The following is a 25,695-nucleotide window of genomic DNA, read 5'->3' as shown; positions in this document are numbered from 1 at the left end:
TTTTGTTTGTTTGTTTCTTAATTAACATAGGAATTGGTGGTCCATTGGCAGGCAGATGTTAGGACTGATTTACTCAGACTTCTGCTTACTATCCTCACCTGTTTCCTTTTCCCCCATATTGAGGAAACATGGCTGCAGCATTTGCAAGTGTATGCAGACATAGAATGCCCTTCTCTTTCTTGGATCTCTTTTGAGAAGATGGGAAACTTTTCCTGGGAGCACCCAGAAACTCCTACTATCTGTGTTAAGACTTGGCTTAGAAGTACATTGCTAATTCAGTCTTTGTCGTTAGATCTTGAATTATGCTTATTGGGTTCCATTAATTACTAGAGAAAAAAATGGATACCATGAAAACTTCCAGGGTTCACATTATGCCCATCATTAAGTGAAAGAGTAGGTGAGTGAAAATGCATAGAGACCCAAAGTCAGGAGGATTAAAATCATACATAGGGAGAATGCTGGAAAGAAAGAGAGAGAGAGAGAGAGAGACAGACAGATGGAGACAAAGACAAAGAGAAGGAACTGGAATTCTATTTTGGCTTAATTGATGGAAATACTTTTCAGGATTTAGAAAAGGAGAAAAATAATGGGCAGCTGTGGTGTGGGAGAGTAAGAAAATAGGTTAGAAAGAATATTGTAAGGAAATCGGCTATGATTTGTATTTGGCTGTGTTTTATAGTCGAAATAAATATTTCCTTATTGCCCTAGAGACTTAAAAATTATGTAAAAATTTTGTTGAGCTGTTATTTTGTTTCATTGAAGCTCTACAAAATATGCCTTCAATTAGATTATCATCCTAAGTTTTTTTTTAAATAGTATTGATTAGTAAAGACAATAAATAAGTATCGATAGATGTTACATCTACAAAAGTTGTGTACTTCAGATCAAAGGCAAGTCTTAAAATTTATACTCCTGAGTCTGTACATTAAAATGATATAGCAGGGGCACCTGGGTAGCTCAGTTGATTGAACATCTGACTCTTAATTTCACCTCAGGTCATGATCCCAGGGTGTGTGATCAATCCTGGTGTTGGACTCCATGCTGAATATGGAGCCTGCTTAGGATTCTTTGTTTCCTTCTCCGTCCCCCTCCCCGCCTCACCACTCTCTTCCTCTCCCCCACTCACATATTCTCTCTCTTTCTAAAATAAATAAAAACTAAATAAAAATAAAATGATATAGTAGAAAGTCTAGAAAGTAGCTTTAGGAAGTATGGAGTTTTGTTACTAGATGTGTCACTCATATTTATGACTTAAAGTAAGAAAATAAATTATATGCCTAGAAGTGGAATTCATGGGTCAGAGAGTAGGCATGTGTTCAGTTTAAAAATTTTTTTATTATGTTTATTTACTTTGAGATAGACAGATAGAGTCAAGCGGGGGAGGGGCAGAGAGAGAGGGAGACACAGCATCTGAAGCAGGCTCCAGGCTCTGAACTGTGAGCACAGAGCCTGACGCCAGGCTCGAACCCACAAGCCTGCGCTGAAGTCAGACCACTTAACCGAATGAGCCACTTAGGAGCCCTTGCATGTATTCATTTTTATAAGATGTCAAACAGTTTTTATAAATAATTAACACATTTACATTTTCAAAAATGCAAAGTAAGAATCAAGTTGGTCCACTTTCTTACCAACATGTAGTATCACAGCTTTTGAAATTTAGGCATCCTCCTGCTTGTAATGTTATCTCTGCATTTTCCATTACATTTCTCTGATTTAATGATGTGAAAGGAGCATTTAACATAGGCCCTTGCGTAGCTTCTTTTATGAAGTGCTTGTTCAAGTATTTGCCCATTATTTGTCTTCTTACTGATCTGCCTATGTGAAGATTGTGAAGACGTTTTCTTTAAGCTTGCTCTTTGAAGCTTTTCAGTTTGACATTTACATTTAGGTCTCTGATCTATTACACATTTTTATAAATCATCCAAAGTAGGTGTAAAGGTTCATGTTTTTCTACACATTTATTCAGGGTTTTTTCCACCACCATTTGGACAAAACATTCCATCCCTAATATTGAACATACGATTAAAAGTTACCAAACTTAAAAAAAAAATACAGATTAAGATGTGCCATGATTTAAAGCAACAAATGCTGAGATGAGCCAGATTTTGGATTAGCAGACAAAGCCTTAAAACAGCTATGTTAAATGTATGCGAACACTTCAAGGAAAAATAATGATAGATTATTATATGAAGATTATTAGTTTATAAAAATATAAACTTAAGAACTGGAAAGTATAATATGTGAAATGAGATGTACCTATAATGATATTAATAGCAGATTGATGATATTGGAAAAAAGCTTCAGTAAATGTGAAGGCAGATCAATAGATATTCTTCAATCTGCAGAACACCGAATAAAAAATAATTAAAAAGAAAAGGAATAGAGCATCAGTGAAGGACAGTATTGAGAAGAAAGACAAGAAGGTAGAAAACGGTTTTATAGAAATAATCACCTCAATTTACTACATATAATAAAGTACGAAAACATATAGAAGCATGAATCTCACCAAACTCAAAATAGCATAGATACAAAGATGCCAAGGGGCATCATAGTAAAATTGGTAAAAGGCAAAGAAACAGAGAATATTGAATACATCCAGAGAAAACAAAATTTCCATTTAGGGAAACATTGATACACATGGTGTCTAAATTTGCATCATAATGAAGGCTAGAAAAGAGTGGAATGATATCTTTAAAGTACCAACAACAATTTTACAAACTTTATCAACATCCAGTGAAAATTCATTGAAAAATGAAGGCAATATAAACACATGTTCAGATAACTTGTTTTTTAACGACAGATTTCAACTCTATGGTTGGCAGAATTGTGTTTCTATGCCCTAATCATGAAGTTTAACTATATTACCTTACATGGAAAAAGGGATTTTTGCTGATTTTATACTCAGGATATTATCTCGGATTTTATGGGTGTACCTGATGCAATCACATGTGTTTTTAAAAGCTACAGAAGGAGGCAGAAGGAGAAGTTGGAGAGATTCAAAAAAGAGAAGGATTCAACATATGATTGCTTCTTTAATGATGAAGAAGGTCTCAAGCGAGAACCAGAGAGACACCTCTAGTAGCTGAGGGTGAACGAAGATATCAGCCTCAGGGAACTGGACTCTGCATGAGTCTGGAAGTAGTTTCTTCCATTGAGTCTCCAGAGAACAGGACAGCTTGCCTGACACCTGGCTTTTAGCCTTGTGCAACTCTAGCAGAGATTGCAGGGAAGCCAACTTGGCCTTCTGAAGCCAGAAGTGTAAGATAACAAATTAGTGTTTGATGGTAGGAATTTACCCAAGGGATACAGGAGTGCTGATACATAGGGGCACTTGTAATCCAATGTTTATAGCAGCACTTTCAACAACAGCCAAATTATGGAAAGAGCCTAAATGTCCATCAACTGATGAATGGACAAAGAAGATGTGGTTTATATATACGAAGGAATACTACTTGGCAATGAGCAAGAATGGAATCTGGCCATTTGTAGCAATGTGGATGGAACTAGAGGGTATTGTGCTAAGTGAAATAAGTCAGGCAGAGAAAGATATCATACGTTTCACTCATATGTGGATCCTGAGAAACTTAACAGAAGACCATGGGGGAGGGGAAGGGGGGGTAAGTTACAGAGAGGGAGGGAGGCAAACCATAAGAGACTCTTAAATACTGAGAACAAACTGAGAGTTGATGGGGGGTGGGGGAGAGGGGAAAGTGGGTGATGGGCATTGAGGAGGGCACCTGTTGGGATGAGCACTGGGTATTGTATACAAATGAATTTGACAATAAATTATATCTAATATAAAAATAAATAAACATTAAAAACAAAAAAATGAAAGATTAAAAAAATAAAAAAAAAATAAATGAGTGTTTGAAGCAACTGAGTTTGTGGTCATTTGTATAGTAGCAATAGAAAACCAGTATGGCGCCAAACAGAATTGCATTACAAGGAATACAAAATGTAGTTCTTCAAGCTGAAATCATTCCTGGTCTAAACCCAGATTTACCCAGATTTAGAAAGTAATAAAGATCCCTGGAAAATATAAATGTGTGAGAAAATATAGAGAACTATTTTTAAAGTTTAATTTCTTTAAATGACAATTTACTGTTTACATCCAAATTATAAGTTGTATGTGAGACTTACAACGAATATGTATGTAAAATATGATATAAATCGCACTAAGGATGGAATAGAATATGCTATTACACTATTGCCATAGGTATTCAATATCATTTTATTCCTTTATTATAATTTTCAGATTATGTCCTCTTGCCGGCTTAAAGATATTTCCTTCTCTGTTTAGCTTGTGTGTTCAACAGTTCTATAATGATGTTCCTTAGTGTGGCTTTGTTTATATTTATGAAGCTTTGGGCTAGGAATACACATTGAAGTCAAAGATGGATGTTTTTCATCCCTTTTGGAAAACCGTCATCCATTCTCTTAAGATATTGTATATCCTTACTTTCTCCTCTTTTTCTAAGATTCCAGTTTCTTATAATTATTGGAAACAGTTTCCTTTCACATATTGTTTACATATAATACTCACTATGGTTTTACTTTTTTCTCTTCATGCTTAAATCTATTCTTTTTCTTCTGGTCTATATTCAAGATGATTAAATTCTTTCTTCAAGTGTGCTGATTCTAAGTATTAAATGTTGAACCTATTTTTTTCAGTGTATGAATTCCATTGATTTTTTTAAAAAAATAAATAAAGCTTTTAATTATATAAGCATGATACTTTAAAGTCTGTGTTTAATATCATCATTACCTAGAGGCTTAGATAATTTTTTAAATATTTTTTTTCTGTTTTCTTGGCTTCTAGTCATTTTCTTTGTTCTAGTCTTTCTGTGTGTTTCTCAATTTGTCTGAGAAATTGTTTTGATAATTTGTGGCTTTTGAAAATATTTATTCCAAAAAGTATTTACTTGCTTTCTAACAGGTAGCTAGGCTAGAGGCATAAACACTTTTGCATCATGATAAACTAATCTAGGATTTAGATCATGGGAAAATGGGAGGCAGTTCCTTATTCCAAGTATCATTTAGATCTTGGGTGTTTGCCAGGTACCATTTTCCTTCCTGGCCCTGCATTTTGTCTTGTTGGTATGGTGAGTTTACTGAAAAGATTGCTCACTTCTCAGCCTCTCGGTCATGCCTTTAGAATGAGAAGGTGCCCAGTGATTGTCCAGCAGTTCCGCGTGCTGTACTTACTTTCCTGCATTATTCTTCTACAGGATGTGGCAGCCTTCTCATGCGCTGGGATAAATATACTTTTTAAGTTGAAGCCCAATTCTTCTGATAGTTCTCAGCAAAAGAGTTGACACATGCTTTGTATTCCATCATTTATGGAATGACCAGTTGGTTTTTACATACGTTAATATTTTCAAAATGTTATTGTAGACAAATATTTACTCTTAAAATTTTGGCGCACACACACACACATTTAAATACCTTAAGTAACTTTGGACACGGTATATATCATGTGGCTAGAAAGAACACAGAAGTAAAATCCTTGCATAAATAATTTTATTAGAATATTGCAAAAAATAATGTGACTTGAATGTGTAAACCGTCTTTGATCACGAATTTCCACATAATCAACCCACTGACATTATTATTTTTGTTATTCTGTATGTAGATCCATGGGTGACACAACATAGAGAATTAAATTATTGTTCAGTAAATTTTAGTTTTGTGGAAACCAATAACCACTGAGGAGCATCTTGATCTTTAATTTCATTTTTTTTCAGTAATATGAGCACTGTGTACAAACAAATTTACTATATAATAAGTCCATTATATAAAAATAACTTGAAATATTTTCAAACTTGTCATATTATAAGTCTAACATACACTTATTTGAATCTCTTATCCTATACCTATGACTTGAGAATTCATAGTGTTAGTTTCACAGCGTATACAAATATGCAAATTCACAGACATTACAGACCCCAGAGACCCCCTAAAGGAGAAGTCAAAAGCAACAAGGCCCCCATCTGTTCCAAAGTTATATGTGCCTGGCATCATGAACTGCAAAATTAAAACAATTTGTAAAACATTTGTGTATAATTTTCTCTTCATTGGCAAAAAAAGTAGAAAGAGAAGTAAAACTTTAAATTTGTTCTATGAAAATTTATAGTGGGTTGAAGTTTATACAGAACAGACAAATAATGTTGTTAATAATTTTGCATTGTTAATTTATAATAGATTACCAGGAGCCAAAAAAATAAATTCTGTCTTTTAAGTTTATAACACTTTTATTTTCAAAAACTACTTTCTTATTTACATGGAGTCAAATGCATCAATCTTTTACCTTTATCCTTTTACCACTAAAGATTATACAAATATTCTCCTATACTTTTAATGCCAAAATAGTCATACAGTAGACTTATTATTTCTGTAATCATAGATTAATTGTTTAGATAGCTATAAATGTATATTGGAGTGTTTTTTGACTAAACAAATTCTATAATTGTATAATTCAAAAGTAATGTATATGGAGATGCCAGAGAATCTGTTGCCACCAGTATTAAAAATTCATTCACACCCTGGTAATGAAAGCACTAATGAAGTATAAATATTTTCTTCATTTTAAAGACATTCTTGTTGATTAAGAACAGAATATATGCAGAACACTTTATATCTCTTGCAGATTTTTTTTTCTAACTGTGCTTGGAATGGATTCCATGAGAGTAGATGAGCTTTTGCATAAGGGAGATATAACTGATTACATTAGTATATGTCATTTGGTTAAGAGACCACTAGAGTCATGAGGATGTAATCTGTACAAAACAGAATAATTCAATATTGCATAAGAGAACAGAAAACATTCCCAGGAAGTTTTAATTCATATAACTGAAAATTCTTCTTACAAAGATGTTAATGGTAAACCAAATCAAAATTGTATACATACAGTTAACAACCATTAAAAATACCTATTGGTGTCAGGTTCATCCTAGTGATTACTTTTTATATAAGTCCCCACGTGGTATTTACTGTGGCCTCTGGTTAGGAACCTGTGTTTGCAGCTATCTGACTGTGAGCACATGATAGCAAATCATTTCTACACACTCAATGCAAACAAGATGTCAAGAAAAGAACTCTTGCATATGCAGTTCCACTCAGATTCAAAGGATTTAAATCTATTTACTTTTTCAGCTGTGATCTAAATGATAAATTCTAAGCAAATCTCTCAACAGTGATTTAACTGAATGATGAAAACTTTTCTTGGGAGGAATTCATGATTTATAGAGCTTAGTACCAAATAAAATTTCTTGGAAGCTTGAGAATTAATCATTTTGGGTAGAATTTTTTTTGTATAAAAATATGTACTTCTTTTCTCCCATGTTACCCCCGAGCAGCCTCTCATTGCTATCCATTACTCACTGCTATGTACAGGTGCCTCCTGGCTTCAGCACCTTTCACAGAATTGGCCATAGAAATGGTAAACATCCAATGATTATTGACTGAATGTGACTGTGAAGAGCTGACTGGAGTTAATACAGTGAGAAAATGCATGAAATATATTCTCCTTCTCTGGTCACCAGAGTATATCAATTTGTGCTACTTCCTATTCTGAGGGGCAATTTTTCTGTGGTGGAAGAAGGTTTCATAATTTTTTTTAAGTCTAAAGGGAAGGAAATATGTCCTAGATCACATGAGACTTCTATTTCTATCTAGTATAATGAATCAAATAACTGAAGTGGTCGATTTCATAGGTGTTTTCCTTTTGTCTAGTTTGGTATTTTCAACAGATGTCATTTTTAACATGGAGTAACTAACAAATCATATATGAACTTGGGGTAACCACAGTAGGTGGCTGGAATGAGATGAATTGTGGTTTGTCAGGAAGGCTCCATGATCAAAACATCTCTCAGGCTTAGGCTTTTTGTTAGGCCCATTGTTGTAGAGATAAATAGCACATCTAAAGCTATATAGAGATTATTTACTCTGATGCTAGCATTACACATTAATAAATTGTACAGAGTAAGAATAATTATAGGAATCAGTAACTACAAGAGCTAACCAAATTCATCCAGTTTGTGACCAGGCCTCTTTCTACTAATTTTTTTTTGACAGCTTCTCATATTTGGGTTAAAGCAGTTGATCAATTTCTTTTTATGCTTTTTTTGTTAGTTTTAACAACTGTAAATTAGCATTTCAATTTACAACCAAATGCCACTGAGAGCTTTAGGGCATTGCGGTATATAACTGATACCCTATGATGACACATTTAGAAAGTAGTTTTCTAGAATACAGCATTCTGAGAGCAAGCCTTTTAGATGAGCTTGATGTTGGCAAGTGTGGTTTACTGTGGGATAGCGCTGGATCATAGAGTCGCCTGTATTGAAGACCTCCACCAGATAATAGAGTGTACCCCAAGGGAAAGGGACGGAGGGGTCAGCCAGTATTAGAGAAGAACTCTGAAAGAGAAGGAAAGACTACCAAGGTAGTCCTGCAAATTGGAATCAGCATGGTCAGTGTTTTCAGAGACTGTCAGTGCGGTGCTACTTTATAGAAACTCTTATAATAAAATAGAATGAGTTAATAACAATGTAATTTAAGAAATACTCTGCTTTGTTATGAAGTAAGATATATACATTCGAATGTAGTCCTCGAAGTACAGAAAATGAATTGGCATGGTTAACTTCTGAAAGCAAAAGAGACATAGCATTTTAAAAAGTATGGATAAAGAGGATGGGGAAACATATTGCCAAAATATGAAGACTAAGAAATATAGCAGCAAGATCACAAAGGAACTTATAACTCCTGAAATCATTAAATCATTGTTGCACTATCTGCTAACTAATTTGGATGTAAATTAAACAAAAATAAAACAAGTTAATAAAAATAAAAAAGAAACTTATAACTATATTAAGGTATTTGTATTTTTTCCTGAAGATATTGGGGAAGCGTCATGTTTTAAATAGGGATTCATGTTTACATCATAGAAATATCACACTAGTGGCAGTTTGTAGAAAGCATAAGACAAGGCACAGGAAATGGTCAGGAAAACAAGATAGGAGTCTATATAGCAAGACTACAAGGTGAGCCCTGATATCAGCCTGAACAAGATATAACAGCAGGATAGAAAGATGTGGTTAGATTTAAAAAAAAAATGTTAAAATAGGACAATGCATAGGAGTCCATGTTTAAACAGGCATAAGGTATGAGGAAGAGTGTCATGATAAATGTCTCCCTTGTTATATTTCTGGCTTGATGGTAGATGGTGGAACTATTTACGGAGTAGAGAAACAAGGTGCGGACTTCAGTTGGAGATGAGACAGACCTCTGCTTGACATTTAGTTTTTGACCACCTTTGGTGCATCCAAGTGGAGATGATATAAAAATATTGGATTTTATTCTGGAGCTCTGAAGAGATCTTTGGCCTCTTAGTTTGGGTATTCATTAGGTTTGGGCCTACAATTAAAGCTATATGTATTAGTTTCCTATGTTGAAAAACACATTCTCAAAAATGTACCTGCTTAAAAACTATACATTTATTATCTCATAGTTCTGTATGTTAGAATTTGTGCAGCCCTCAGCTGAGTTCTCTCTCAGGGTTTCTATCAAGGCTCTATCCAAGCTGAAAGAAGTTGTTGGTTACCAAGGCTATAGTCACACCTGAGTGTCAGGGATCTCTGCTAATCTCCCTGGTTGTTGGCATAATTTAGTCTCTGAAGGTTGCAGGACTAAATTGTCCACTATCTTTCCAGCCGTCAGTGGGCCTGCTGTCTGTTCCAGGAGGCCATCCTCCATTTCCTTCTACATGGTCCTGTCTCTAGCAGCTTAGTTTCTTTTTACAAGGCCAGCAGGAGAATCTCTTTCATCTTGAAGTCAACTGATGAGAGACCTTAAATATGTCTTCAAAATCCCCTTGGCTATATAATCTACTCAGAGGAGTGATGTCCTGTTACTTACAGGTCTGGCCCACACTCAAGGGGAAGGGTCTGGCCCACACCAGGAGGCAGGAACCTTGGGGGCCATTTTTTATTCTACTTACCACAGTATCTGTGTGGGCAAGTTCCCTAAGGGACAGAGAGCAGAGTCCGAAAGAAGGGAGTTAGGGAAGAAGGCTGAGAACAATAACATTTAAGGAGGATTGATAGGAAAAAGCAATCTGCAAAAGAGATTATGCACTGAGAGAACAATATAAGAAACGTGTATGACTAGAACTTTTGGCCATATGCTCTTAAGGCTATTAATTAATCACTGTTACTGCCAGGACTTTTTGCCTCATTTTACTGCACATTCCTTAAGATCCCCATGGTATTGCCACTCAGTTATGACCAATATTTGTTGCAAAATAATACTTTGGTTATAATTTATAAATTAACTTTGGGAATCCCAAAGTATTGTCATACCAAATCATGACTTCAGTCTCTTTATTTATGTCAAAGGAGTTCTGTAATGGGGATATACATGATTGCCTGCTGAAAGTGTATATAGGGACTTAAGCCATACACTGAAAATCTGAAAGATACAGAAAATGTATTGATCCCTGTCATTTGTGGATCAGTTCCCACAGGTAATATATATTGTTCTCTTATGTTTTATAACCTGCTGTATATATGCTTGTGAATATATTTAATCCTAGCTGTTAGACCAAGATCCCAGAGAGCACACTTCACATGTTCATCTTTTTGTGCATATATGTAACTCAAAGTCCAGAAAAGATTAAGTACATACTTGTTGAATAAGCAAGTGAGGGAAGAAAAAGTGATTTTACTTGGTAATAATACCTCTAATATATTTTTTGTTTTAGATATTTTTTGGGGGAATTAACTTACATGTTGATTTAATTTTGGATAAAATAACACGGATATAAAAGTGGACTATTTTTTATAGAATGTTGTCACAGACATTGTACGGACTCTTTAAAGCATCGATGAATTTTGAGGACATTTTATAGAGTTGGTCTCAGAGAAAAGACTGACCTGAAAAACTGTCCATATTAGCTGATGTCTGCTCAGTGCCACTTCACCTGGGAAAGAAAAGGTCTATTTGAACTGACAGAAATGGATGCAATGACCCAAATTAGTAAAATAAGGCCAACTTAGGTTAAAAAAAAAAAAAAAGCTTTTTTTTTTAAATATAAAAGGGACTTTTTATAAGTGAAAAGGAAGAATAAAAAGAAGTTTAAGCAATAGGAACTAAAATACAATTAGATGTATATCTAAAGATTTACAAGAAGCCAGAAACAAAACTTTCATTATATATTTCTAGAAAATATAAAATATCAGAATCAATACAATGGAACTATACTGATAGATGTTTGTTAAAGTCTGTATTTCAAATTCAGAGAAATGAATATTGTATTTGTAACAAAATGACACTTTTTAAAAGTGTGCAAACATAAGCAAAATAAAAATATTGATTGCTTAGAGTTCTTTTTTATTTTATTTTATTTTTTTAGTTTTTAATGTTTATTTAGTTTTGAAAGAGAGAGAGAGAGAGAGAGAGAGCGAGAGGCAGAGAGTGAGGGAGACACAGAATCTGAAGCAGTCTCCAGGCTTTGAGCTGTCAGCACAGAGCCTGATGCAGGGCTCAAATTCATGAACTGTGAGATCATAACCTGAGCAAAGCTGGACACTTAACCAACTGAGGCAGACGCCCCATTGTGTAAAGAGTTCAAAAAGCTAACCTAATTCACTCAACAAAATGTTAAAAAATACTAATGATTATGATGTGCTATTGATTTTTTAATTATTGATATAAGTATTGATTTAAGTATTGATTTAATTATTGATTTAAGTATTGATTTTTAAATTATATGATATACTAATTAAAATAATTATTTAACAAGTGAAAATGACTAGCATTATACATTCTATGTACTAGTCATATATAGACATATATTCAAATATATGAATGTACTAGTCATATGTACTAGTCATATATATACATATATTCAAATATATGAAAAAATTAAATATATTAAATATGACTGGGTGATGGCTCAAATAGCACAATGAACTGCTTCTGAAATTATTAGTCAACTTTGTACTGGGTAAAATCTGTTTCTTGTGATTCTAATTTGACATTTCTACATTCTTCTATATCAGTATCAAAGAACATATAAAATTATCATTTACCTTATATGACTATTGCCCTTGATTTATATATTTATTTTTTAACCCATGATTTGTTTTTATTTCTTCATATTATTGCTGCATTAATTTTGCAAAAAAAATTATGCTAAACTGCCTACTTGAGTTTTGTTGGTTCTTTTATCTTTGAATAATGCACACTGGTTAAAAGATCAATTTTTTTATCTACTCTGTTTTGTACTTTTTAAGTTAGCTGTGGAAAATAGGAATAATCATCTTTTATAATTTTTCCATAAAGTATAATTTCATATTTCTGGATGGTATAATTTAAAAGAAAACCTACAAATTCTGATACACATTTGTGCTTGAATCCCTCTGGGTAAAGTTTCCTTCATTAAAAAAGCAAAAATAGTGATGTTCATTCATTTGAAAAAAAACAAGCCTGGCGGTTATTTATCAGAGATTGCACAGATATAATTGAAGGAATGGTGTTCAAGTCTCCTCACTAAATATAATTATCTATTAATGAAATAGAACAAAATTTTTATGAAGTTAGAAATACTATCAGTTTTCTTGAAGAATTGTGGAAAACAATATTTGTTGGTGATCCTAAAGGGTTGTATCTTCCCCAGTAGCTAAGAAATTCTTTGTCCTCAAAGATTAGTCCTAAGGTCAAATCTTTATCATCTTCACTTGTGTTGCCTCAACAGATTCTATAGTGCAGTATAATCTATATAACCAATGGATTTGCATTTCATAATAGAGAAAACACTATATAGTCTATAATAAATGTATGTGTTATGCATACATACAATGTGCATATGAACACTAATTGTTTTTTCTTAAGTAATACCTCAGGTGCAGTCAGTTTTTAAAAACGATTTTGAGAGAATCAATGATAAAATTTTCATTTTAAGGCTATGAATTATATTATTTTGTTATGTACTAGTATATTATACTGCTGCATATTACATCATAATATAACTTATTTTATATATCTCTAAAGGGATAAACATTTTCACTGAATTTTAAGTAATTTATAGAAGTTGTGACATTCTATATATTCCTTCAAATGTCTTTTAAAAATAATCCTTTCTCTGTACAAAATATTTCAGAAATTCCAGTAATTACAAACATATTTATGGTAATTAAAACAGTGATGATACTTTATCTTTGATGTTTGCTTTTCTGTAATTACATATATCATGAATTTTATCTAAGAACACATTGGCATTTAGTTCTACAGCTCTTTACTCATACTTTCTGTGTAATTTATTATAAAGTATAGCACTTATTAATACTACAGATTGATGACTTTTATTGGTAGTATCTTACAAAATGTGCTCTCAAATTAGATATTTATAGTTTAAAAGGTTGCAATTTGATGACAAAATTCTCTCAAATAAGAACTGCTTTTAGACTGTTCTCTCTATATTGACATGGTTCCATGTACATAAAATTTTATGAGAAGTAGAAAAGTAAACCTCTATAAATACAGTGTAAGAAATGATCATAACGACTATATAACATAAAATATATTAGCATTTTTGTCATATAAAATGCAACTACAGAAATTATATTTTAAAAGTCAAATTTATATTAGAATTTGGATCCATGTGAACCCTGAAAAAGGAGCTCTTCTATTGTATTGCTCTTTCAATGGTAAAGATGAAATTTATGGGTTTAACTATTTTTACATGGCATTCTATAGTTGATACAGACTAGTCTTTAAACGTGTGTTTACAAGGGCTTTAAAAGTGAATCACTTGGGGTGCCTGGGTGGCTCAGTTGGTTCAGCCTCTGACTTTGGCTCAGGTAGATCTCACAGTTTGTGAGTTTGAGCCTCGTGTCAGGCTCTATGCTGACAGCTCAGAGCCTGGAGCCTGCTTCGGATTCTTGTCTCCTTCTCTCTCGGCCCCTCCCCTACTTGTGCTCAGTCTCTCTCTGTCTCTCAAAAATAAATTAATTAATTAAAAAAAAGTGAATCACTCCAGTAGTACAGATTTGTTTTATGACAGAATATTCATAATTTCTTCCTCCTTCCCCTTGTGACATCGTTTAACTTTTACATGTACTATAAACAGTAAACATTGTGACTATTATTGCTTTACACAAAAATATCTTTTACATCAATTAAAAATAAGAAATATAGGGGCGCCTGGGTGGCTCAGTCGGTTAAGCGGCCGACTTCGGCTCAGGTCATGATCTCACGGTCGGTGAGTTCGAGCCCCGCGTCGGGCTCTGTGCTGACCACTCAGAGCCTGGAGCCTGTTTCAGATTCTGTGTCTCCCTCTCTTTCTGCCCCTCCCCTGTTCATGCTCTGTCTCTCTCTGTCTCAAAAATAAATAAACGTTAAAAATTTTTTTTAAATAAGAAATATAAAGGAATATATTTTACCTTTATTTATCCCTTTTCCAACAGTCATCCTTTCTTTACATAGTGGAATATAATCTTTCCCATTCTTCCTGGTAATTCCATCTAAGATATCACCAATTCCAGATTGTAGGGATGATTTTAAAATAGGAAATTTGCTTAGAAAAAGTAGTAAATTTTATCTGCTCTCTGCAGTTCATTGTACTATTATTTGAATCTTCTCAAAGAGTTTGTTGGATCTTCTAAGGCCAGGTGGTATTCAATGGCAAACATACTATAAAATTTGCATATAGAGATTTTTCAATGAATTCAGCATTTGGACGGTAAGTATATAAGATACTATGTCCAGTCTGCTATCAGCAACTCTAGGCTGATTATTTTGAAAGTGGGCTTTGCTCGCTTTCTCTCAAATTACTTTTTTATCTTGCTTAAGAAGCATCGTTCTCTGCAGTCCTTGTTATATTATTCTGTATCTTTTCACTTAAACTTTCCTTTAAATATTTGTCATATACAAGCCATGACCTTTCCCATCTAAACTGTGATTAGAGAATCCTCATTGTCTTTAACTACTAAAGGGCAGGAACCATGCTTTGCTAATTGTTTCATCATTTAATTCCTATCATACTGATTCTGCGGTTCATGCAGCACACATGATTAAATATTCTGTTTTTTCCTGCTCCACCACCATTTCTTAAGATAAAATATAAGAGTTGATACATTCTATGTCTCCCATTCATTCTTTGGAATTACCATTAACCCTTTTAGTATTTAAACACCCTTTCTTTTGAAGTTCACAGCAACAATTTTTATGGCACTATTTAAAATTATTTTGATATTATCAAGCCACCTCCTTCCATTAGACTCAATTATTAATGAACTTGATTATGATTTCCCACTCAATATGCCTTTCAGAGGGTTTTTACTTTTGAAAGAGCTAATCACTTCCTTTGGGTAAAACCCTACTGCTTTATTTCACTGTATCTTAGATGACTGGACTTTGGAGGGAGCAAAAGTAAAGCATCTCTATTAGATACAATGAAAAATATACTCTCTCATCATATTTTGGCTCTTGTTGCTTTTCAGAAATCCCTTTGTTAACTGCAAAATGATGGCTGACATTCCAAAAATAGTTACTTCATAAATTTCACCCTGTCCTCGATCTCAAAAATCCATCCTCTTTCCTAACTCTGTGTAAAAATTACTGAATTTTGCTTTCCAAAAAAAATGAGCCTGTTATTACAAAGAATAATGAGTATTCTCAAACTATACTTTCTGTACCTTACCAATATCTAGAACTTTCATTTATTGTCTTTTCCATTAGATCTTTCCTTGGGAAAGTAGTGGTTAAATTGTCTTCCACATAAACAATAGTAATAATCCCCTATTACTACTCCCAGTCAAATTGCTATTTTCCAATTATAATTTATGCCCTCCTTCTTTATTGGATTGTCCATATTGTGCCCTTTAGATGGAATTTTCTTTTTCTTTGTCTGATTATACAAATCACACTATATAAAATTTCTACTAAAGCCACCTCTTCTGTGGGGCCTTCTGTGATCCTTCCAATTGAAAAATGCCCCTTTATTCTCTGAACATAGATTGAATATTTTTTATTTTTGTTTATGATATTTTACATCTAAAAATTCATATAATACTTATATATAAAATTAGATTTAAAAGCCTGACTCTATGCCTATCATGTACCTTCATCAGCTGATATAGTAATTTCCCTTCAGCATACTATCTACCTTTATCAATAAAATGTGAATGAACATTCTTGTGGAAGAGTGCTTCTAAATTGCTTTTCACCATAAAAAAGATCTTAAATATTAGCAGTTATATAGACAAAGTAATAGCTTGCAAATGCCATATGCAGTAGCCGTGGCTTCAAATTCAAAATGTGCAATGAAATTATTTCAACTAAGACTAAGAGTTTGGATGTTAATTGGACTGATGATTAATCTTTAATTTTGCAATGCTTAATAACTACTCCATTCTTGAATTATAGGAATCACCTGATTGCCATTCAATTAGTAAAACAAAAATGACTATGATTCCTTATCTTTCATGAAATTCTTTTTGGATTTAGATCTTTAGATCCAGGGAATTACACAAGAGTCAAGGATTATTATTTTGGGTCAAAATTTGGCTTGACCACAATATTTTTAGTATGTAAAGGAGGAGTCCAGTTACCCTTACTATGTTCTGTCATTAACAGGAATGGAAACCAGTTAGTAGTGTGTCTATTGCACATTGGACTTTGATGCAGGTGATTTGCATACTGTGACCAGTGGAATTCTACATGGTCCAGGAATGACTCACATCTTTGCATAATTCTCTCTCTTTGATTCTCTCTTTGAGTGTTGAGTCTGTGAATATTATGGGATTTCATTCCTGTGATTATATCATCTTATAGGACCAAGATGAGGGAATTTTGATGATGCAATTAAACAGTTTTATGCCTAGGACTGGACATGCTTTCTGATTAGGCTTTTAATATGTGAGGAGAGGAAAGTTAATCTAATTAAAAATTGGGCTGGGTTTGAGATTTATGGTTGATATAGTTACTCTAAGTTCTCTACAATCAAGTTGATCAGTGATAATGCATTTTGGGTGAGGATGTTTGCCAAGATTCTTTTTTCTCTTCTCTTTTGTCTTCTCTCCACTCTTTTCCTCTATTCTTTCTGGTTTTTTTCCCCTTCTTTTCTCTTTTATTCCTACTTTCTTAGCTTTTGGCTCTGTGCTGTGCTTCTGATTAAGTCTTCGTCTTGGAGGTGAATGTGATGCTACTCTGTGGTGGTGTAGTCTGTTCAGTACTCCCACTCCTTCCTGGAAGAGCTCGGAGTAGAGCACATGTGCCTGTTCCCCCCTCCCCTCTCCACAGAAATACAATGCTTTTTTTCTTGATCCCTTCCTTGAGGTGCAGTTGGTTTACATCAGTGCCCTAACATGACAATGTCCTCACCCTTTGGCCAAGAATTTAAGACTTTCAAATTGCTCGTGTTTTAATAAATTGTTCATGTAAACTCTGTGAGCAGTTGATAAGAGTAACAATGATCTTGCCACTCAGAGGGTGATAAAATGGCTTCTAGTGATACTGATCATAAGAATCATAGTCCTAAAGTGATTTATTTGTTATTTCAGCTTTTATGCTGAAGGGAATACTTTACATTTACTTCACCTGACATCCTGTTTTTCCTGTTAAGCAGAATTGTAAGAAATGTTATCTCTTCAAATGCTGTTCTCCCTAATAGGGCTTATCTTTACTCTAAATCCAGATATGCTGTGGAACTCAGCAATGAGCTGTCCACAATTACTTGATTTTGATAAATAGTGTTCATAGAACCATCAGCTTTTATCCAAGCAGTGCCCCCTCCCCGCCATGTTTAAAGGAAAGAACTGATAACTTTCTCTCAAAATTTTTATCCTTCCCTCAATGCTGAATGCATAAAGGAAACAAAACATTCTCCTGAGATTTTTGTTCTTTGAATTTTAGGACAATGAAAATTCTCTCAGGGATATTGCAGCTGATGGCAATGAATCAAATTATATATTACAACCTGAGGGTTTATGCTAGACATACTGTCACTAACACACCATGAAATACAATGAATACTACCAACAGATTAGAACATTAGAATATTGGCAATAAAGTCAAATATTAACTGTTCCCCCCCCCCCCTTGGTCACCAAGAAATAAAAGAAAAGGAATGGCTTCCTTTCTAATTCTGCATTAACTCAACCTAGAGACATTGTTTGAAACCATCTAGATAGCTGAGAAACATATTGCTGTTGTACTTTACTAACAGTTTAAATCAAAAGATATATTGGAATTCATTTTGAATATGTCATTATCTTGGCTCAAACTTCTAGCTACTGAATGAGCTCCTTACACTGCTTATTCAGTGGTTGTTAAGACAGGTAGTTACTTACGATAATAAGTCACCCAGAAATTATGCCCAGGGAGGGGAAGAACACATTGGACAAACCTATTCACCCTATCAAGTAGCTCAAAATATAGCTTCCTCTAATATCACCCTTAACACAAATGAGTTACTTTGTAAACATTTTGTTGGATTTCTATTTTTTCTGACTTCATTTCCACATAAATAATGATATAATTCCTCTTGTAACTTTCCTGTAATGCATGTTCTTCAGACATGGAGCGGGTAAGGCACAATGAGGAATTGGGGGTAGAGGTCAAGGATATATAGCATTTACATTTCCTTCATTTAAAAAATAATTTACCTTTCCTTTTGAATTGCTTTCTACATAGTAAAAAATGGGCTATCTATTTGATGCTATTCATAGTTATTACTAAATAGTATTTCCCTGTTCACTTATATTTCCTATACTCTATATTTATGAGAGGGTTAAGAGTTATATACTAGTTACAAACTAAAGTCATGGGAATGTAATACATAGATAGCATAAGCAATACAGTCAATAATATTGTCACATTTCTGACAGATGGTAACTAGACCTATGGAGCTGATCATTTATTAATGTATAAAAATATCAAAACATTATCTTATATATCTGAAACTAATATAATATTGTATGTCAATTATAAAGCAATAAATGTTTTATTAGAAAAAAGACTCAAGGATACTATTTTGAAAGAACATGTTGGTTTTATATTTCTATAAATTATATCCAGATTTGTTTATTGATTCTTACTTATCTTGGGAAGAAATGAGAAGAAATAATTTCAACAAAGATATACAGATTGTCCCTTTTATATTATTATGTCTCCCAATATCTTATTTTTTTATATACAAGGTTATTGCCACCTTTATGGTTCAGTGAGTGACTGCAGCCTTATTGGGAATTTCAATAAGGACATCAAGGGAACATCTAGACTCACTTGAAACCATGGTTGCATTCATCTTGGAGTAATAGACGATCCATCATAGAGGCTAGTCCTGCCTGACCTAATGTATGTCTTGTCCTGGGAATTTCAGATTGGTCACTCACCATTCTTAGGCAAAGCTGTGAGGACTGATAGACTTATCATCTATATAATGATATATAAGACATACAATTAATTTTTACCTAATCGTTATGATCTTCCCTGTGTTGTGATTTTAGAGATGAAAATCGTGACAACGAATATTAAATATCTATTAGAGAAGCAAAAAGTAAAATAAAGGTTAAATTAGTTGAATCAAAACTTCATTTTTGTTGTAGAAAACTTACCATATTATTGAATTTAATCAAATTATTATTTTCTTCAGAAGGAGCCAATTTCAGTATAAATTTTGAATGATTATCAAGGTTAAATAGACAAGTATCGTGAGGTAAAACAGAGTTTGAGGGTCTAAATTATTTGCTGTGATCACAGCCACTGACAACATAGTTTTCTTTTTTGCATGAATGATTAGGCAGAATGACATTAAAACTCTTCTGTGCTAAATGAAGTGGACTTTTGTTTTTTCTTTCTGGCAAATGCAATTTAAGTCTGAAGATTTAGTAATGAACAAACAAAATAAAAGGACAAAAAATAACAATAGTAATGCTTTGGCGCACATATTTGTGGTAGTTCCACTCATCATATTGTGGTTGAAACTACCAGAATATTCCTTAATTTGTGTCATGACAATTGAGTGTAATTTCCTTTAGACAGAACAACAATTAGAGACGCATGCCATGCTAATCTCTGCTTCAGGATAACCGGAAGAGACTTAAAAAGCAATAGAAAGAAACTTCATTAGATAAGATGGTTACTTGTGGGGGGAAAGACAATTCAATTGATTTATTCAATGTAGTGAAAAACTTGAGTTCAGTAGGAGCATGAAGGGGCTGTGTTACCTCTAACACAAAAGTAGTCTAGGACTGACTCTTTTAAGCACATGGATAGGAGAGGACCATCTCATCGTAGCACAGAATGACAAAGCAAAAAATTCAATCAAAATTCTGGATAACTTTATTAAGGTTTAATTGTCAATGTTTAAATCTTTAAAAACATTGCATAAACAAATAAAAATCTGGTTGTCTCACCCATTTAGAAAAGACTGTTCTAGTGAAGAATGAGAAAATGTTTTTCCCAAACACATCTAGGGCACAATTAATATAATTACAAACCTTGGTAAATTTCTCTTTAAGAGTTCAAAATAAGAGAAGATATTGGATCATGTGAAGTGATGCTTCAGGGGTCAGGAGGTTTGTGATGTTTTGGAATACTTTATAAATTACCAGAAATCATTAGTTCTAAAATTGGGGTCAAGGAGGTATGACAATTTCATGAACTTTTATAAATGCATTCAAAATAAATTGTAGCCAAAACTCTAAATTTATCCATTGAATGCTTTAATTTCATTACCTTCAGAACACAATTTTACTAGAAATGTCATTATCGATATGCACTTAATATTAGCATATAGGCTTAAAATTTCTCTTTGAGAGCATATTAACAGTTCTCAAATTGTATGGAATATATTTTATGTCTTTGAGATTTTGTTTGAAAGTTTAAGTTTCCTAAGTCAAAGGAGGTTGAAAATAACTATGTAAATAGGATCCAGCTGAATGTTATATGTTCTCTCTTTATTCCCAAGGGTCATATTCATGACATAGCACTGAATTTATGTTAAAATATTGTTCTGAGGGGAGTGTTGACATAAGATAATGTGATTTATGCTTCCCATCCATCATATTGACAGATTTTAGACAGATGTCGCTGTTTGTCAAACATGGTACAAAACCAGGCAAAACCCCGTAATATCATAAAAACTATTTGCCTTTATCACCATCTCATCCATCTTTCATTTCTATGAAAATTTTAGTGTTAGAAATAATGATTGATTCAATAGGAAATTTCAAAATATGTTTTTGTTAAACAATTTTCCCCTGAAGACACTTAACACTTGTCACTCAGTTGTCATTCCAATAAAAAGTGGTATTTTAATTTCAGTCAAATAAACATATAAAATGTATTACATATGAACAGAATGAACAGGTTGAGGGATTTTGTTTTAAATAAATGAAACAAAGTAAATACCAGGGAAATAAGGTCAAGTGAGTAATTTTTTTTTCTTGACAAACCTTAAATACTCGTGATAAAATAGGAAACTTTCCAATTTGCTAAAAATTCTTTTCAGTATGTGCAGACTGCATTTTATATATGTGGGTTGGATATTTGTTATATGTGTGGATGTGCATTAATAAATCACTAAATGAGTGGAACAGAATAAGGCCTCTGAGGCAGGTGAGAGGGTACTTGAAACCACTGTCTATGAATAGCAAATATCTATGTTATTTATTATGCACGATAACATCATCAAGGTCATCCATGGATTACTTACTAGAAACCATCTTCCTCCTTTCCTCCTTTCCTCTTTCAACTGACATAACTTTTGTCTTATATCTGTCTCTTCCCATGCTGGTTATTATGTCCACATATGTAGGGCACATATACAAATGCTTATATATCTCTTGCTGCAGGTTTTATTTTTAATTTTTTAATTTTTTTATTCTTGCTGCAGATTTTAGATAGGATATTTAGCATAGAGAAGTTTCACTATACTTGCTGAGTGTTCAGGAATTTGTCATAGGGACAGAGTATTTTCCTACTCTCTAGGAGGGCTAGCAATCTTAGAAATTTTATCAATTGCTACTTTCATACAATTCTTAGTATAGAAGAGTACCTTATTGGTCTCTACAGATTGTACAAAAAAGGCGTAAGACATAGACCGAGCATTCCAGGAGATTACATTTTAGTTGGAAAAAAAACATGTGAAAATTGTAATCATAGTAAGCTTTTACATCCTAGTTCAAGCTAGGATATTATCAGATGGTTAATATACAAAACAATTATGTTAAAGAATTACTTCCATTTGTGATCTATAGAAAGCTCCCTCAGTTTTACCTAGGATGATTAGTCAAATGCAGATTTCATAGAAATTGGTTCAAATAACCCCAAATGGATATTTGAAAATTTCTGGTTAAGTGTTGAAGGAAATAAAAACTATAAATCTAATATAATTTGGTATTTAGTTTTTTGTGGATAGGAAAGTAGAGCCTCAGACTTTGAGATTCAATCCCTGAGGTTTGTTGTGGTGGTGTTTTGTTTTGTTTTGTTTTAAAATGTTTTTAATGTTTAGTATTTATTTTTGAGACAGACAGAGTATGAGCAGGGGAGGGGCCGAGAGAGAGGGAGACACAGGATCAGAAGCAGGCTCCAGGCTATGAGCTGTTAGCACAGAGCCCGATGTGGGGCTCGAACTCACGAACTGTGAGATCATGACCTGAGCTGACCTGAGCCAAAGTTGGAAGCTTAACCGACTGAGCCGCCCAGGTGCCCCTTGTTTGTTTTTTAATACAGAGGTATGACCCCAGGAATCTTCATTTCAAACTAATATTTCAATTGCCTTGGTACAGAATTACCTAGAATAAGACTTTGAAAAATATTGAAATAAAATATAGGTAAGAATGTTCAAAAGGAAGCGATATCTAAATGACTATTAAAGAGACAGAGGGCTATGTTTTGAAGGCGGAGATGTGACTGATTGACTTACATAATGGGCATTTATTGCATGGATACATAGAAAGTACTGAAAAAATAGATACATTTTAAAAGACACACAGCAAATTCTTTTGGCTATAGAATGTAGATCAGGCCATAGTGTACATCAGACAAAATGGTGAATTTTTTTTTTCATTTTTCCAGAAGATAAGTCGCTCTTGATTCTCTAAGTTCACCATTATGGAGCTCACCAAAATCACATCTCTTCCACTGTTTCTGTTCCAGAAACAACTTCCTCCAGCCCAAATCTTGGCTTACTCATTGCTCCTGCTACCTCAAAATGTTGGTCCTCAGTGTCTGTTTCCTTTTTTAGCATTATTATATTTATTAAGAAAATGTATGGTATGTAATGAATGCTAATTTCATATGAAACATATCAACTTACATGGTCTTATTTACTTACCATAGCAACAGTGTGACGTTAATATCACTGTTATTAACATTTTGGAATCAGAAAATCAAAGCTTAAAAACATCAATATACTATAAATCACAAATGTAGTATTCCTAAAGATATACGGATGATTCTAAATTTAGTTCTTGACCTTAACCAGCTGTTCCCAGCACAGTGTATTATTTCTTTGATTGGCAGCATAAAAGATAAAATCTGGACACTACTCAGAGGTAGACGTTGAAGAGACTTTGTTAACTGGACTAAAATTATTGGCCAGTGATGACCTGTCCAGTCCAAACAGTTGACATCTAGAGAATAGGCTCACATGGTTTAAGACATGGTGTTTCATTTGCAAAGTTCACCTTCACAAAGCTGTTCATGTATCACATCCTCAGAAGAAAATATAATGTCAGAACTTAGTTAGAAATATAATAATTTAGGGGCACCTGGGTGGCTCAAGCCCTGCATCAGGTTCCATGTTGGGATTTTTTCTCTCTCTCCATCTGTCTGTCTGTCTCTCTCTCTCCCTCTGCCCCCTCCCCCACTGTAACATACACACTCTCTCTTAAAAAAAAAGAACTATAATAATTTAGATAGTAGAGAAAAGATTATTACTCATAATTCAACCAAACAGGTAATTACCATGTGTACATTAGCTAATTTCTTCTAATAGTTTCAAATTTATATCATGAATTTTATGTTACATAGTCAGAATTTTACTGTGCATTTAGCACTGTAGTGCATTTTCAATAAAGAAACAAATTTTAATGGGTAACTTCCTTATGCACAGAAACAAGAATCATCAACCAAGTGTTGTTCCAGGAATAATTTTTTCTTAGCTAAGACAAGAAATGAGCTTAATATCTAGTGGTACCATCTAGTCAATGAATATTAGAGACTGGACAGCCTAGGTAGTACTTTGAATATTAATGGAACTAGCATAGAACATATATATAATAACCAGAAGGTCAATAGGTTTTAAAAATTATTCAGAGGCCCAATAGTTCATGGTAATGAAATAACTTTTATGTTAGAATGCTTTGCTCTTTGAATCAAAGTAAAAATGAACTTACACAATGCTACAAATACTCTTTAATAAATAACTGTCATCATAAACTTCTTAGCAGTTTATGCTTTTAAAGCTAATGTTTTCTGGCAACAGAAATCTTCATAGTCCCTTAGCCATTGATTAATTTCAATAATTAGTAGCGACTTTGATAGTTAATCCTCAAAGCATGCATTTCATATTAATATTCTGATTCTTTTAAGCAGAAAATTAACAAATTTTGTAATCCAAGGGGAGAATGAATTCATAATTATTTGGCAAACAAATTGTCTTTCCAGGAAAATATCCATGAACTTATTTTTAAGCCAAGATCTCTTGTTGGCCATTTATCATTAATAGCTTACTGAATTTTATTTTGGTCTCTGTGTTCTTTCTCTCTCTCATTTTTTCTCTTTTTCTCTCCTGTATTTTCTCTGATTAAGAAAAGTGTTTGTTAAGCTGGTTTCTACATGAGATACCACTCAAATCATTGGAAAAGAAATACAACTACATTTATGTAGAAGATCATTTCTTCCTTAACCCTCCTCCTGGAAACAACAACAACAACAACAACAACAACAACAAAAATCCCCTCTTTTTAGACCTTTCATAATAGTAGACTGCCTCTCATTGACTGTAGTATGTGATAGACCCTATGATAAGGACTTAACTCACTGTCTTATTTAATCCTACAACTGATTTTTAAGGAAGGCATTATTTTATCCATTTTATGGTGAAGAATTTCATAGTGATTAAGTCATACAACTCAATGTCTTGGAAGTAGTAAATGTCACTTTGGGAATTTGAGTGTGGGTTTATGTAAAAATCCCTCACTCAAATAAAGACATAACTTTCACAGAGAAAATTCTTTATGTTGTTTTTAGAAACATAGATAAATATTTCCAATTCAGCTACTTCTTCTCATTTTCATATTTTTTTTCCATGGGTGGTGGAATTGTTTGCCATTGAGGCAATCTCTTGGAGTTTCCTCTACCCTCTGAAAAAAGACACATTCTTGTTTAAAGCTCTCTGGCATTCATGATAACGAGATTCTTGATTGGGACTCTAAACTGTGAGATTGTTTTTGATAAAGATGTATTCGACTATACTAGAAAAGCTACATTAAGAATGTCTTCACAGGATGAAAAGTACAGCATAGAGAATAAAGTTAGTAGTATTGTAATACGCATTGTGGTGAAAAACTTGAGAGTGTTTTACACTCTTTTGGGAATTTTGAATTTTCCCTAAGTTAATACAACTTTTTGCTTAACAGAGGATTCTCCAAATGTTTTACGTTAAACTTTTATTCATTTTAAAAT

Source organism: Panthera pardus, unplaced genomic scaffold (assembly GCF_024362965.1).
Source record: "Panthera pardus isolate Hobbes unplaced genomic scaffold, ASM2436296v1 HiC_scaffold_2, whole genome shotgun sequence".
Taxonomy (NCBI): Eukaryota; Metazoa; Chordata; class Mammalia; order Carnivora; family Felidae; genus Panthera; species Panthera pardus.
Note: the sequence above shows the minus strand (reverse complement) of the source record.